The sequence below is a fragment of the Rattus rattus genome, chromosome 4 (assembly GCF_011064425.1).
Source record: "Rattus rattus isolate New Zealand chromosome 4, Rrattus_CSIRO_v1, whole genome shotgun sequence".
Lineage (NCBI taxonomy): Eukaryota > Metazoa > Chordata > Mammalia > Rodentia > Muridae > Rattus > Rattus rattus.
In genome coordinates this window covers 145616402-145627500 of record NC_046157.1, presented here as the reverse complement: position 1 = coordinate 145627500, position 11099 = coordinate 145616402, and the positions used below count along the sequence as shown (strand labels likewise).

Sequence of the window (11099 nt, the reverse complement as noted above, 5' to 3'; positions counted from 1 at the left end):
CTTCCTGCCTTCCTTTCTTGCTCTTGGGATTCCAAGCGTGAGCCACCACCCTGATGTATAAGGTGCTAGAGGTGGAGCCCAGAGCACCATATTTGATATCATATATCATCGTATATGATAAGTAAGGGCTCTACCAACTAAGCTACATCCCTACCTCCCAGAGGACCAGCCTGTCTCTCCTGCCGCTGAGTGGCGGCTGCACAATGATTTATTTGTGAGCCGGAAGCTGGCCTTTATCAGACAGCGGACATTCGACCACTTGAGCCTACTCTCCTTGGCCCCCAGAACTATGAGCAATGTGTTCTTGTGTATAGACTACATAGTTGTGGCAGTAATCTAAGACCAGAAATATTTCTATGGCGGGAGGGAGTGAACTTTAAGAGTGATCTCATTTTGATTGTGGTCCAACTTGAGAAAGCATCCAGGCCCAAGCTGATGGGAGGGGAATCTGGACTCACTGTATTCTTATTGGCCACTGAGAATAAACTCATTGGCTGAGATGTGGTCTTCTGTTAGGCATAAGTTATTAAAGATATGGAGGTATTATATTGGTTTCCTTGTAAACTAAACGTCTACCTATAAATCTAACTCTGAAAGGTCAGTGGGGTGGCGGAGAACAAGAAGAAATAGGCAAGTGCCCACCTCCATCCATTGTAAATGAAACCACCAGGAGTATGTAGGATGCGTGCATCTAAACACAGCAGGGGCTGAAGCTTCGAGAGGTGAATCTGACTTGCAAATGAGACCCACCTAATTACCCCGAGGAATATCCGGAGTCTTCTTTATAGTCTAAAGAGCATCACTGGGTTGGCTGTACATGCCAAGGACAAGCTACAAACTTATTGTCATAGCAGTATTGCTAATACATGAGGCAAATAAAAGACTGTAATTTATTATGAAAAGGACAATTGGAAGGGAAAAATATCTATGGACAGTTTCTCCTTCCCGTGACCCTTGGGCTCTTTTATATGCCAATTTGTCTTTCAAGGTGCCAACCAAGTCATTCGAAATTATTTAATGCACGTGTAAGCTTGCTTTTTGCATAAATGTGTGCGACTATAAGCTATAGGTTTACAAATATAAATTAGATGATTGCTTCAGGCACAGGTACCTGAATTTATACCTTTCTTTTAGAAACGAAAAGTAATTACCAACTGTTACGTGTTCCCATTAGTTGTTTAGTAATATCTAAAGGGGAGAAGATTTGAGGGGAAAGTATGGTCCAGGTATTAATATTTATGAGCTGTGTAGGCACAGTCAGATTCTGCCCCTGGAATAAGAATACTTAATGAACACATTTACAAGGTTGAAATGGCCTGTGGCCCTGACTATGTAATGCCCAAGCAATTAGATCATAAATGAAAAATATACTTGATCAACATTTTGGCTTGTTTACCCACTGGCTGAGAGTAACTTTGGATAGTGTTTCTGAATGGAAGTGGGTTGTAAACTTTTGGTCAATCTATCAATATTTTGGAGGACTTTTTTGTTTGTTTTTTCTTTAAATTTTATTCAATACAACAGAATCTCTAACTTCACCGAGGTGGCTGACCACGTCCACAACCGAAGCTGCCTCTAAACTGAAATTCTGTTGCTGAGCCAGCCCCAGCCTCGGCTTTCTTATCAGTTCCAGGGAGCACAGCACTCCTTCTGTAGGTGTCTCTGTCTGCCTCTCCTCTGGTGAATCTTGCAGGCCTTTCACTCTCTGGACCTTTGGGCCGAGACTTGCCGGTCTTGGAATGGCTGTGGCGCAGGGTGGCGGGCGCGATCTCCGGAGGTAGGTGCAGGTAATCTCGGAGATACTGGCTGGCCTCATTCGTGAGGTACCAGTAGAAATGTCTCCATCGTTTAGCCTCGAGATTTGAGAGACTGCATGGCCTTCATGACGTGAAGGTTGGGCACGTTCTCGTCTGCCAGCTCGGGGTGTTTGGGCATATGGACATCTTTTTTTGGCAACCATCACTCCTTCCTTGAAAGGAGTTCATAGATGGCGATCCGATTCTTCTTAGGCATCAACATCATGGCGGCTGCAGGTTCCGAGGTGGAGGCTTAGAGGGCTTCCTTCCTTCCTTTCTTTTCCTTCTTTCTTTCTTTCTTTCCTTCTTTTCCTTTCTTTCTCTCTCTTTCTCTCTCTCTCTCTCTCTTTCTTTCTTTTATTGCTACAAATATCTTCTTTTTCAGGAATCTTTTTTATTTTTTTTCCCATCTTTATTAAATTGGGTATTTCTTATTTACATTTCAAATGTTATTCTCTTTCCTGGTTTCCAGGCCAACATCTCCCTAACCCTTTCCCTTCCCCTTCTATATGGGTGTTCCCCTCCCCATCCTCCCCCCATTACCGCCCTCCCCCCAAGAATCACGTTCACTGGGGGTTCAGTCTTGGCAGGACCAAGGGCTTTAGAGGGCTTTCTTATCAATACATCAGAAATTGCTTGGCATTCTTAGTATGATTTCATCCAGGGGAATTTGCGGGTACTTTCCAAAAAATGATTCTTAGATTTCAATTCCTCAGGCCACTCCAGAAAGTTCTTGTCCTGGATTTTTCTTGAGGCCCATGGTATCTGCCCTCTTGTTCAACCCTCCTCTTCCTCTTCCTCTTCCTCCCCCTTCTCTTCCTCTTCTTCCTCCTCTTTGTCCTCCTCCTCTATTTCCTCCCTGTCTCTTTCTTTTACCATCTAGTATTTAGTGTGATGAGAATGTGGAAGGGAGTGGATATGATCAAAGTCAGTCTGACCCATGCTTATGAGGCAGTTGAAAGTTCTGGGTCATAGACTGAGATCTCAGAGGCACTTTAGGCTTCATAAACTGGTTTTACTCGGATCACCTTTAAATCTAACCTCTAGTTTTTAAAGATTTTGAAATACAGAAAAGTTAGAAAGTGAATGTATCTAGAACCTGCCCCACCTGGATCCATCCCACATGCAGCCACCAAACTCAGACGCTATTGGTGTTGCCAAGAAATGCTTGTTGACAGGAGCCTGATATAGCTGTCTTCCTGAGAGTCTCTGCTGGAATCTGACCAATACAGATGGGGATGCTTACAGCCATTGGACCCCAGTGGAAGAGTTAGAGAAAGGACTGAAGGAGCTGAAGGGGTTTGCAACCCCACAGGAAGAACAACAATATCAACCAACCAGACACCCCAGAGCTCCCAGGGACTAAACCACCAACTGTAGAGTACACATGGAGGGCCCCATGGCTCCAGCCACATATGTAGCAGAGGCTAGCCTTATCTAGCATCAGTGGAAGAGCAGGCCCTTGGTCTTGTGAAGGCTCAATGCCCCAGTGTAGGGAAATGCTAGGGCTGTGAGGTGGGAGGGGGTGGGTGGGTAGGGGAGCACCTTCATAGAAGCAGGGCAGAGGGGGGAGAATAGAGGGGTTGAGGAGGGGAAACAGGGAAAGGGGATAACATTTGAAATGTAAATAAATAAAATATCCAATAAGAAAAAGAAATATTTCAGACTTTCAACCTACTAACTATGTTATCTTGGGTCAACATCTTAACCTCTCAGGGACTCATTTTGCTTATTTGCGAAGTGACCAAGGGCACCAAGTTCATGGGACTTTTTTGAAGCTTTCCAAGTGTTGTAGCAGCAGAAGACCTCACAAAGTTCTAAGAAAGGATTTCATGGTCCCTGTCCCAGTTTGCTTCTCCGTTGTGATAAAACAGTGACCAAAACCAATACAAGGAGGAGACAATTTATTTGGCTTACAAATTACATACTCTCAGAAGCCAAGGCAGGAACCTGGAATCAGGAACCAAATTGAAGACGGTAGAGGATTGCTGCATACCGGTTTGCTTAGATTGCTTTCTTATACAACCTATCATTCCGGGGGTGGCACTGCTCATCATGGGCTGGGCCCTCCCACATCAATTATGAATCAAGAAAATGTCTCCATAGATTGCCCATTGGACAATCTGATGGAGGCAGTTCCTGAAATGAAGTTTTCTCAGATGACCCCAGTGTGTCACATTGACAGAAATTAACTAGGATAGTTTCCAGAGTGTGGTGGTTTGAATGAGAATGGCCCCCGCAGGCTCATGTGTTCGAATGATTGGTCACTAATTAGCAGAACTGTTTGGGAAGGATTAGAAGGTGTGGTCTTGCTGGAGGAGGTGTGTAACTAATGGTGGACTTTGAGGTTTCAAAAGCTCAAGCCATGCCCAGAGTCCCCCCTCTCTCTCTGCCTGCTGCTTGCGGGTCAAGATGTAAAGTTCTCAGTGCCAGGGCTGTCTGCTTTCTGCCATGATGACCACAGACCAACCCTTTAAAACTGTAAACAAGCCCCCAATTAAATGCTTTCTTGTTATAACAGTTGCATTGGTCATGGTGTCTCTGATTAGCAATTGAATAGTAACTAAGGCACATAGTGAAACCCCCCCCCCCGCTGTGTTGCTAAGAGATCTGAAAGAAAACTGATGCTTGCTACTGAGTGTTTTTGTGTCAAGTACCACACATGACTTTTTCATATCATATCATCCATATATCATCCTCAGAGGAAAAAGGAATAAAGCTAATAAAAATTTTGAAAACTTAGTGAAGCAATTCTTTGAGGTGGTATTATGGCTTGAATATGAGATGTCCTCCATAGGCTCATGTGTAGAGACTAGGTCCTTAGCTGGTGGTGGCATTTTGGGATGTACTGGGGATTCTGGAGGTGGGGTCTAACTGGAGGAAGTTATGTCGTCTAGAGTGTGTACTCAAGGTGATCTCTTGCTTTGCCTCTTTCCTCTCTCTTTTCTGCTCTTTGGATGCCATAAATTTAGATGTTTCTCTCATACCATACACTCCCAATGTATCACTTTATCACTGGCGCAGAAATCTGTGAAACTGTATACCAAAATAAATGAGTGTTTCCCACGCCAATATTTGGATACATGGTTACTAAAAAGTTGCTTATTGTGGGTATTAAAAAGTTTCAGATTTGAAATTAAACTTAGGGTTGGATGTAGGAGTGAGAAAAGACTCAGAAGACCTACCCAATACAGCACAAATATGCCATTGACTACCTGTATGGCATCACCCATTCTGAGGGTCACTTTCTTATTTTAAGTGCAGAGATTGATATCTCTGTCTACTTGTAGCAATAGATCATCCATTGTTCTTAACTGAAGATATGTTTGCTAGAAGACTGAGCGGAGACCGGCACAGTGTCCTCCATGGAATGACTTGATGCCTGGAAGGAGTTTTGGTCATTGTGCGTGAGAATGAAGGGATTGGAAATCGTAGTAATGAGCAAAGGCCAGGGTACTACATGTCCCCAGTATACTGAGGTTTGTCCCATAGGAGAACGAATTATCTCCTGATTGTAGAAAAGTTTTCCAGGTCCTCTTGGATTGGCCTGGAGAGAATGTACTGGTAATTTGGTGTCCTGAGATAATGAGGAGTTGGCCCAAATAACTTGGGATGTATTTCACTCACCCCAATAAAAGGAATATGATATACTTCAATACTTTATCCCAATTTCCATGTCACTCTAAGGTATAAAATGTGTGTGTGTGGACTGCTTCCCAGTATCCCCCACCTGCAGCACAAGTTGGGCATGTGTCCCATGCAGCTCTCCTGAACTTTGGGGGTCTTCTTCATCATGATTCATAAACTTCTGTTGTTCTTTATTGATGATCATTGATGAACATGTTTGATATGTGTGTGTGTGTGTATGTGCACTCTGTCTCACTGGATTCAGGAGTAAAATCTTCGATACACTGAGCTAATATAGTGTTCTATATAGTTTAGATCTTTTTTGTCCTTCAGGCTTTCTCTCCAGGAGAAAGGAGTTAGGTCTTGGCATGTTATCATAAAGCTCATATTGGAACCCTACCCCTCTCTTTCCCAGCTATCTTGAAATGAACAGCTTCCTTTGCTGTGTGTTCTAGCAATCACATTGCCATGTGGCTACGAGCTCAATGCAAAAGGGTTGAGAAGCCATAGACCAAAACCATAGACCCAAACTGCTAGCCTAAGTAAGCCTTTACCACATACCAGTTAATTAGCCCAAGTATTTTGTTAGTGATAGGAAAGTTGACTCAACCTAAGACCAGTGTGTGATGAGCCTACATTTCACTCCTCCGAACAACTGAAACTTCCTGAACTTTGTGGAGGTGAAAAGTGTGTTTGTAATTATCTGAGTCTAAAACCCAACTGCTGTTTTACATCTAAAGGCCAACAGTTCTCTGTATAATTTATCACACACTCCATTTTCCAGGAATAAAACAGTTATATAAACAGTTTAAGATTGCATTTTGCTCTTTCTGGACCTCAAGGCCAGCCTGGTCTACAGAATGAGTTCTGGGACAGCCAAGGCAACACAGAGGAAACCCTGTCTTATGGGATCTGAGATACAAGTGCATTCTCAACGATCCCAAAGAGTTTACAGTGTAGACAGAGTCAACCTCCTAAAGACACTGTAGGTGTCTTCTAGTATACCTGAGGCCAGAGGTGCTAAATGTTACTTGTATTTCTCTTTGATATTTTAATCGAGTCATTACAGGTTTTTTATTCTTAAATTCTTTCTAGTAGATAGGATGTGCTGTCTATGGGCTTTACTTCATGACAATAAAAGGAACATATTTATGATCAAGGAGGACATTGGTTTTGATGGGCTTGAGATTTACTGGGCCAGTGTCAATCGAAGGAACCTGGCAGCCTTAAAGGGGCTCAACCGTGTAAGGGGGAGGTTATTGAAAGCATCTGCCCAGGATCAGTGGTGAATGCACAGAGCTTTTAGTTTTGGCTTAATTTAGCAGTAATAAACTAGTTACATCTGGCAAGAAAGGGCCACTTCTTTTCCTTTAAATCTTGCCTAATCACTGCTCTGTATTCATAGCACTTTTAGTCTGGGATGGATTTATTCTAAACTGCAAAGGCTCTCAGTCCCAGGCCAAAAGACAGGCAGGCATTAGCCTCAGGCTGTCTGTGCCTAAGGCACCACCTTTGCCAGGTACATGAGCTACTTAGCGTTGGCAGGAACATCCTTACAAGAAGCTATAAGGACAGCATGGCCTATGTGCTCCATGTCTGTCACATCTTATGTCATATGGCGATTTCCTTCATACGAAACATTACCTCCAGGAGAGGGGGGAAAGACCATGGGACTTGGAAGGTAAAAAAGAGGTCAAATGTCTGGAAAAGTGGAAACTTGGAAGATTCTAGAAGGCCTTTCCTTAGCTTTATAGAAGAAGCTGCTGGGTGAGGGGTCTTCGACTACTCCAGCTGTAGAGAAGAAATTTTTCAGAATGTTAAGCTGTCTACAAATTGTACAGAGAGCTACAAGTTTGCACCTCTGGCAAGTCATGACCTGGGTTGAGGCAAACCTTTTGCAATGCAGCGCGTTTTTTGAATCATCTTTGCTCTTTTGAGGAACCCCTCACCCATGGTCCTGCTAGTCACCCCAATAAAAACTCACTGGTTCACCAAGGTGAACTTTGGCTCAATTCTTCTTCCTTTCTGGGACAAGTAGATGAGTGAGGGAGTGCATGTGTGCTCCATCTCCCCAGGAAAAGTGTGTTACACAATCATTTACGGATAGCACAGGCCTCTCACCAGCTGCCTTTCTAACTCTTCTCTTTTTCTGACTGATTCCATTCTCAGCAAGACAATGAGAAAAGAATTTGCCATGCTTTGGACCTGCAACTATTAGAGCAATAGTGAGTGAAAGAAAGGTAATTCTTATGGAGGGTTGATCAGATTTTCACGTCAATGCTAGACATGAGCAGTTGACATCCATCACTTCGAAGACATCCATGACTGATTGAATAATCATGTTTGAGCTTTGCTGGGGGAGACCTGGGGGAGCTTCAAGAGTTCTGCTGTGTTACTGGTATGCAGTGGTGTATGCAGATGTCTGTCAGCCTGTTTTCTCTCTCTCTCTCTCTCTCTCTCTCTCTCTCTCTCTCTCTCTCTGTGTGTGTGTGTGTGTGTGTGTGTGTGTGTGTGTGTGTGTGTGTGTACTCTTGGTGGTTAATGTTTTTATAGCTTTTTCTTTTTTATATTCCCCTGTCAGAAAGGCATTTTTAGGGCTAGGGAGATGGTTTAATTTTTAACATGTTCGCTGTGAGGGCAGAGACTGATCTGGAAGCTCATTGGCTGGCTAGCTAGTGTTGAGCATTAGGTTTAGTGAGAGACCCAGGGTGGGGAGGTGGTGGAGCAATTGGAGACAGCACCTGACATTGCCTTCCGGCCTCTCCACGTGCACGTGCACGCACACACTCACTTTTTTTTTTTTTTAAAGAACTTTTTCTGGATATTTTTAGCTCTTAATTTCTTTCTTTTGTTTAGCAAATCTACAGTCTCAATATTGCAACCTTAATGAAATGAAGGGTGAATTTGGTAACAGATACTAACTAACCTTGAGAGTTAACGCAGTGGACGTTTCCACTTTCAATATTTCCTTTATGGTTGTTGGGTAATTTTAAGGTAATAAAACTGTAATGAACTTTCTAAATGAGGGTGCTTCTGCTGAGTGCTCCAGGAGGGAAAAAAATGGGAGTAATTTGGGAGAAGTGAGGACGCCTCTACATTTCTCTCCCTTTGCCTCCTGCTCGCTCGAAGGGTGCATGCCAACTGCCTTTGTTCCCACAATGCTCTCAGCAACTTTGAGTCCTCGGGTAGGAAATGATGCTTGGTCAAGCTGTACACGACCTGCGCCATGCCGCCTTGTGAAAAGAGGAATTCTCCTTTCTATTCAGCTTGGAAAAAGTGAGAGATAGATGAATTTCTTCAAAGGAAGCCTGAGAAGTTGAAAAACTGAGTTGTTGAAAAGTAAAAAGGGCAAGGGGGCTGGTGTTAACATACTTTCCTTCCCAGAAGCTCTACAGGGGAATTACAGTGAACAGGAATGATTCCGAACGGAGTCAGCTCCCTGACTCAGGGCTAAAGGATGCCATAGAGCCTTGCATGGAAACTTCTGGATAAGGCAATGGGTTTTGTGTCTTCTAATTTCCTGAAAGGAATCTCTTTGAAGTCATCCCTTCTGAAGACGCCCGCACATCCAGTTGACACGGTTATCAGTTATAAAACCAAAGGCTTTTCTTCACTCTGCCTGGGAGTCCCTTTTGCTGCTTGGGAATTAGTCTTTCCATCCAGGCGAAGGGCAGATTGTGTTCCAGACCCCAGCTCTGGGAAGGGGTGATTTCATTTTTTTTTCCTAAAAGTCTTTGAAATGGCACTTTAAAAAAAATGTCTAGAAGGTGACTTCTCTTTGATGAAAAAAAAATACTGCTTCTGGGGAGATATATCTGAATTTCTTCCTTGATATTTTCTAATCTGGCTGCTGGCGCTGTCAGGGTTGGAGGTGCAGGATCTCCCCCTCCTTACAATGAACTACTCCTTATAGACCGTGCTGGGTCAGTTTTGAATACACTCCATACATATGACACCCACTTAATACTACCTGAGTTGCTGCCTGGATTTGGTAAGAGTTAGGAACCAAGTTCAACCTACACAACAGGAAAGCATCTGTTGGCTTACACAGCAGAAAAACTCCAGAGTGCAGATGGCGTGAGCCACATCTAGATCCTACACCTTAACTACTGGGGCCAGACTCTTTCTCCTCTAATCTCTCAGCTCTGTTTCTCTCCAGTCTGACTTCATTCAGACTCTTGCCATGTGTTAGCAAGATGTTCAGGTCAGAAAGACCCTCTTTCTCCAAATTTCCCCCAAACAGGGCTCATTAGCATTCCCCAACCAATATTTAATAGGCATAAGGTATGATTTTAAGCATTTTGTATTTATCATATTAAGTCATCTTCCGGGCCTAAGGTCAGGAATGATCTTCCTTGACCTAGAACCATCAGAGAATAGATGACTTGCCAAGTTCTTACATCTGGTAATGAGTGGAGCCACATTTAAATGTAGGTCGTCTGCTCCAGAGCCCAGCCTAGCTACTGCAGCATCCTGGCATTAACTCCTGTTGGGGTGGCTTGGATGTTATGTGTTATTCCCACCCATTCCCATTATGGTAGCCATGGCTGGGTGCTCTGACCGATCCAAGTGATCAGTCCTTCTTCCAGACTGAAGGTAGGAACCAGTTTATCTAAACCAGTGGGGTTAAGAGTACATGAAACAGAGCTCTCAGGGACTAAACCACCAGCCAAAGAGGATACATGGAGGGACCCATGGCTCCAGCCGCATATGTAGCTGAGGATGGCCTTGTTGGACATCAATGAGAGGAGAGGCCCTTGGTCCTGTGAAGGCTCAATGTCCCAGTGTAGGGGAATGCCAGGGCAGAGAGGAGGGAGTAGATGGGTGGGAAGGAGAACACCCTCACAGAAGCAGGGGCAAGGGGATGGGGGTTCCAGAGGAGAAACTGGAAAAGGGGATAACATTGAAATGTAAATACATAAAATATCTAATAAAAATAAAAGATTACATGAAAGATGCAAAACAGTATGGAAAACGGATCCCAGGAGGGACAGAACACTGGGCCTCCACTACACTGGTCCTTGTTTCTCACAGGTTGATAATCTCCTTCACTCATAAACCACAGTGGAGTACTGGGCACATACCAGACAGTGCCTGGTCACTTAGTAGATGGTTTTTGAACTGAGGTTTTGAGGTTAGTTGGCTGTTCCTGTAGTTGCACTGAGTTACACTTTTAGCAAAGGACCTGGGGGTCACATTTGATTTCACAGATGGTCCTGTGAAGGATCAAGAATTTGGCGCCAAATATTTTGGGGGAAGACATCATATGCCGTATTTCTACATCTCTAGGTGACTCATCTTGGTGTGCAAAACACGTTTTCTGAAATGCATGTGAACAAGCCACTCAGGGGCTGTCAGCCTAAGCTTTCTAGAAATTACTCAGGGAAAAGCAGTTTGGGAAGTGTGGGTATTGTGAAGGTGTAATGACCAGAAGACCATGGAAAGGGTCTTCTACCCGCAGCAAGGGATGCTGGGTAACGCAAATTGGGGTGGATGAAGGACAGATCCAACTGTCAACTAGAGCACTGGTAGAGTTTCATGTTTTGAAAGCCAGTTGGTTGCTAAAGGAACCGTAGTTAGTTACATAGGTGTAAGCAGGAAGCACCAGTGGATGGGGCTTGGGAATTCCACTTCCCATACGTCCATTCACTTGTCTGTTCAATCAGCTAAGGAAGT

The 11099-nt window shown here is 43.9% G+C and overlaps 1 pseudogene; it reads right to left on the bottom strand.

Annotated features, from left to right (window-relative positions):
• Positions 1–1535: 1535 nt before the first annotated feature.
• On the bottom strand, positions 1536–2019 carry LOC116898214 (annotated as a pseudogene).
• Positions 2020–11099: the final 9080 nt, after the last annotated feature.